Source organism: Danio rerio, chromosome 19 (genome assembly GCF_049306965.1).
Source record: "Danio rerio strain Tuebingen ecotype United States chromosome 19, GRCz12tu, whole genome shotgun sequence".
Classification (NCBI taxonomy): domain Eukaryota; kingdom Metazoa; phylum Chordata; class Actinopteri; order Cypriniformes; family Danionidae; genus Danio; species Danio rerio.
This window is the reverse complement of record NC_133194.1, coordinates 45,011,501-45,017,500: the sequence shown is the minus strand read 5'-3', so window position 1 is coordinate 45,017,500 and position 6,000 is coordinate 45,011,501. Positions and strand designations below refer to the sequence as shown.

Genomic DNA, 6,000 nt, shown 5'->3' with positions numbered 1-6,000 from the left:
ATTCTTGCACTAAAGAAGGGTTTGTTAACAAATGAATCCCTAAAAGAGTAATATGGGAGTCGCTGGAATAATTAGGCAAAAAATAAATGCATATAAGACAATCAAAGTGTTTTTTGACCTTGCATGCACATCAGCCTGTTGTTAGAGACCCCCAAAACCAAAATATGACCCTTTTTAATGCATAATAGGGGCTCTTTAAATTGAACAGATTTTTCAGGGTCAACTTAATTTTGTTAATCCGTTCTGGGTGGTGGCTGGGGGTTGCTAGGTGATCTGAGTTATTGCTAGGAAGTTGTTAGCTGTGATGGCAAAACTTCTAGGAACTATACAGTTTCCTGAATAAATTTAGCAATTTGCATGACCTTTTTTACTAAGGTTAGACAATTAATTTTTAGTGGAAAAATCACTCATTAGCCCCTTTCACACATACAGACCTTTCCAAAATATTACCGGCAATTTTCCGGAAAAGTCTGTAAGTGTGAACAGGCCCTTTTTGAAAATACCGGTAAATTTGTTCTGGCAATTTTCAGGAAAGAGAAGTTGTAACATTACTGGTAATTTGCCGGAATGCTGTGCTGTGTGAACACAGAAGGAAGATTGCCGGAAATAGCGCATTCACATCTAGAACGCGCTGAAATGCGACGTCTACTCCAGCCAATCAGAACACTCAGACGTATTCACATTCGCGTTGTTTATGAAAATAAAAGTCTTTAAATAATTTTCCCAGACATATTTAGCTGCTAGATGTAAGTCCAATAACATTTCTATGTTTCTTCTTAATGCCAACTGATAAAAAATTACCTATAAAATGCTTATGATTAACCACTGTATGTTAACCTTCAAGCTCTGCTTCAGTTGCTTGATGCGTGTGCACGTGAAGCAGCTGATGAGCACCAGCACACACACATATTATGTACCATCAACCATCAACAAAAGCCCTCCTGTGTTTACAAATACAAGTGTGGTCAGTTAGAGCTCATCTCTGGTCAATTATGTCAGAAATTACCGGTATTTTAGAGTGGATGTGTGAATGGTCTATTCCGGAAAAATTCTGTAACGTCCTTGCCTGTGTAAACAGTGCTTTCTTGAATTTACCGGTAAAATCATTGCAATAATTTTCTGGATATTTAGTGGTATCACTGTGTGAACGGAGCTATTGTTTACATAAAAAGTCACTGGTTTGAAGTTTTCAGTATCCTTGCTTCACCTATCCTGTGATATATCCACTCGATTTATGCTAAATCACATGACTGCTTCTCCTCCTGCAGAAGATGCCACAGACGGCTTGGCTTCAGAGAGGCTAAATGCCTGTATTGATCCCAGCTCCTGCAATGGCACCCACGCTCTTGATGTGAACAAACACATTACAGACTGAGTGTGCAGTCAATACCACAACGTGCATGATAGACAACATAGTCCTTTCCTGAAGGAGACCATTAAATGGGAGAAAAAGTGGGAGAGAAAGTCTGCGCGAGAGAGAAAAGCACTTCATACTGAATGAGTGATTATAGAATCGCAGCTGAGATTATTGGATGGAGTCGGCTACTTCTTGCATACTCGACAACACCTGAATCCTGCCGTGTGCTTACACTGCCATTTCCCAGAGCAAAGATCCCAGCGGAACACAAAATGCACACTTAACGCAGCCACAGGGAGACATGAGACAGTACAAGAATGCTTACAGCGTGCCAATCAGATGAGGAATGAGCACGAGCCTGAGACATTGCTAAAACTAATGAAAATAGGGCCTGTAATTTTCAGAATGTGCTTGATTGCAGTTATACAATGAGCAAACGCTCCTCACGTGTGTTTTGAATTATTATATACGCACAACACTGGCAACAGCTTATTATACCGATGATAAAGTTTGCAATCCTTCAAGATGGATAACATGCAGAAATGCACTCACCGGCCACTTGATTGGGTACACCTGTCCAACTGCTCTTTAATGCAAATTTTTAATCAGCCAATCACATGGCAGCATCTCAATGCATTTAGGCATGTAGACATGATCAAGACGATTTAGTGCAGTTCAAACCTGGCATCAGAATGGGGAGGAAAGGTGATTTAAGTGACTTTAAACATGGCATGGTTGTTGGTGCCAGAAGGGCTGGTCTAAGTATTTCAGAAACTGCTGATCTACTGGGATTTGGCATTTCTAGGCTTTACAGAGAATGCTCTGAAAAAGAGAAAATATTCAGTAATTATCAGTTCTGTGGGCACGAATGCCTTGTTGATGCCAGAGGTCAGAGGAGAATGGCCAGACTGGTTCCAGCTGATAGAAAGGCAACGGTAACGCAAATTACCACTTGTTACAACTGAGGACTGCAGAAGAGCATCTCTAAACACACAACACGTCCAACCTTGAGGCGGATGGGCTACAGCAGCAGAAGACCACACTAGGACACTTCTGTCAGCTAAGAACAGGAAACTGAGGCTACAATTCACACAGGCTCACTAAATTAGACAATAGAAGATTGGAGAATCGTTGCCTGGTCTGACGAGTCTCGATTTCTGCTGCAACATTCAGATGGTCGGGTTAGAATTCGCTGTCAGCAACGTGAAAGCATGGATCTATCCAGCCTTGTATCAACGGTTCAGGCTGGTGGTGTTGGTGTAATGGTGTGGGGGATATTTTCTTGGCACACTTTGGGCCCATTAGTATCAATTGAGCATTAAGTCAACACCACAGCCTAGCTGAGTATTGTTGCTGACCATGTCCATCCCTTTATGACCACAGTGTACTCATCTTCATCTTCTACTTCCATCAGGATAACGTGCCATGTCATAAAGCGCAAATCATCTCACACTGGTTTCTTTATTTAAATAAAGGCTTAGTCCCTCCCATCCCTACCGCCAACCCACGCCAACATGGGGAGAACATGCAAACTCCACACAAAAATAATGTGTCTCTATTTCATAACTATGATAATTATAACTTTACTGAGTCTAAAACGCTTCTGGTTGTTTCATTTAAACTATTGGCAGCTGAAGTTTGAAGAGTTGGAATATTTGAACAGATCAATAAAAGTCTTTGAAATTTCAGTACCGTTTTGTAAACTGTAATTCACAAGTCTGAAATTCTGAGATGGGTTTGTTGGTTAAGGTAAAAATGTTAAGGCGAACTCACACTATGCTTTCCCAGATGCATTTCCAAGATTGTTAGAATAGTGTGAGTGCTCTGAATCGGGCTCAGGTGCGGTTCAGTTGGCCGGCCCTGGCCCAGTTGGAAGAGGTGTGCCAGAGAGCAGTTCACTAGGACTTTGGCGAGGTACGCTTGTAGTGCGAAAGCAAAGCGCGCCTGAGCCCGAAACTGAAAACAAGACGTGACTGTTAAGGGACTGCTTTGTATAGATTTATTAATCATTCTTACTGTTCAGTGAACGCAAACTGTCGTTGTTTTCATAAAGACGCAAACCCCTCACTGCACCACAGCTGCGACTTCAACAAACCTCCAAAATCCTGCAGCACGAGGACTTTATGAATATTTATGAGTGTCAAAAGTGGCTGATCTGTTCAAGGAAATTTTGACTAAAACAATATAACTAAAGAAATCTCCACTGTGCTGCTTCTCTTCTGTTAAACTGAACAGTGCACCATTGATGACGTAAGCGTGCTCAGGCTCGTGTCACGGTTGCAGGTTCGTGCACTTTTCCGGAGTGTATGTTTGATCACGTGGGTTTGTTTTGTTTTGGTTGTGCTCACGTGATATGACGACACTCAGCTGGGCTGATTACACGCCAGCTGAGGCTCATTATTAGGCCTATGTCAGGGCGACGTTTCTATGTCTCTTTGTCAGTTCGTTACACCTGTTCATATGTGTGTTGTCTGTGCTCAGGCCCCTGAGGAGATTTACCTGGACCCTGTTTTCCTGTCTGTTCCTGCCCTGTGTTCATCGTCCTCCTAGCCTGTCACTATCATTGTTTGTTTATTTTGACATTGTCAAATAAACTTCATCACTTGCATCTGGATCCTCTTAGACTCTTATTTTTGAACGTCACAGCTCGGATGCAATGTGAGTGCGGGCTGCAGGGGAGGGGGGAGAGGGGAGAAGCGTGCTTCAGCACTGTTCAAAGCAACTGTACATAGCGTAAGTACACCCTTAGTCTCAGAATAAGTACTTTACATAGCACTTCAATATGTTAGCTTCCTCAAGCCAACACAATAACAATCTGTAGTTACAGTCCTTATAAAACCTCCTACAGCATATGTGTTTGTGCTTGCAAAGGATTTCAGAACAATGCCAGCTGACTAATAAGATAAACCTCTTAGTAACACAATAGACAGCAAAACAGACTTGCAAACATGGCACATTTGATCCATAGTGCTGGCGAATTGAAAAAATGTACCTAATCCACCTTTTTTTTGCAGGCACGCCTCCAAACTCACCTCAAAAAAAGATGTACAGGCTGTGATTGGACGGTCTAACAGCCGGAGAGAATACCCTGTGTGATTAATTATTCAGATGATGTGCTATTATCAATGTATTTAGAGACGGGACGGACAGGGTGGATGTTTAGTGAAGGTACTTAGAGAGATCAGACAGTCTGTGCTCGCCAACTCTGAATTTCCTTTAAACTTGGATACAAAACCCAGAAACGGAAGTTGACCCATGTGCTCTACAGGTCAGAGAGAGTGAGTAGATTCATTTCAATGCAATTTAATATGTATGAAACAATGTACAGTATGCTGTGTCAGATTGAAAGGATTTTGGGGAAAAGGGTGTGCCTTAGTTATTAATTAACTAACAAGATAACCAGTAGAAATAATAATAATAACAACAACAACAACAACAACAACAATAATAATAAAGAAGAACATTAATAATAATGATGATAATGATAATAATTAAATTATAATTAAAAAATAAATAATAACAATAAAAATGTAAAACATAAATAATAATAATAATAATAAAATAATAATTTTAAAATAAAGTAAATAATAATGATGATGATGATGATGATAATTATAATAATAATAAAATGATAATAATTCAAAAATAAAATATTAATAATAATAATAATAACAATAATGTAAAATAAAAATAAAAATAAACAACAGTAATTATTATAAAAAATAAGTAAATAATAACAATGATGATAATACTTAAAATAAAATTATAATAATTTAAAAAATAAACTAATAATAAGAAAAAGAAAAATGTCAAAAATAAAATAATAGTAATAATAAGTAATCATTCTAATAAAAATTGTAATAATTTAAAAAATAAAATAGTAATAATAACAGTGTAAGAAAAGAAAATAAATATTAATGATGATAAAAAATCTAATTATATTTATAAAAAATAAATAAGTAAAATAATGTAAGAAAATGAAACAAAAAATAATAAAATAAACAAAAATTAAAATAAATAAATAAATAAAAATAAAGTTATAATGATTACAAAATAAATACTAATAATAATAATAATGTAAGAAAATGAAATAAACAATGATAATAATAATAATAATAAATTAGTTACAATAATTAATAAATAAAATAAATAATAATAATAACATCTGCAAACAATTTTAAATACCTTAAGACTCTCAAAATAATTCCTTTTTTTTCCGTTTCTTGTGAGTTTACTGTATTTTTATGTCAAAATATTTTTTGTTGATATGTATATGTATGCCTATTAAAACCTCATTAGTATAAAAAACTCATTTAAAAAATAAATGTTTTGAAAACATACAGTAACATTTAAGTTGTTTTAATGTTGTTTTTGACGTTGTCTAAGAAATAAATATGCACCGTTGGTAAATTTGCACTGTTTTTGAATACTTATGAGCTCAATTAAAAAATATATTGCATCAAGACATAAAGTATTTGTATCAATAAAAAAATTTACTCCTGAGTAGTTTTTTTTCTGTGCATTTTAGTATTTAAGTATGGTAAAATGTGTTAAATAAAGCTGAGAATGCTACACTTTATTGACAGCAGAAAGCATTCTCAAGTTTTCTTTTTAATAAAGCGATTTCCAGTCTCTGGTGTTTC

General features: G+C 36.5%; 1 protein-coding gene across 1 annotated transcript in view; it reads right to left on the bottom strand.

The window, feature by feature from the left end:
- The window catches only part of kcnq4 (potassium voltage-gated channel subfamily Q member 4), a 120,588-nt gene that overhangs the window by 44,467 nt on the left and 70,121 nt on the right, over positions 1–6,000 (bottom strand). The window lies entirely within an intron of this gene.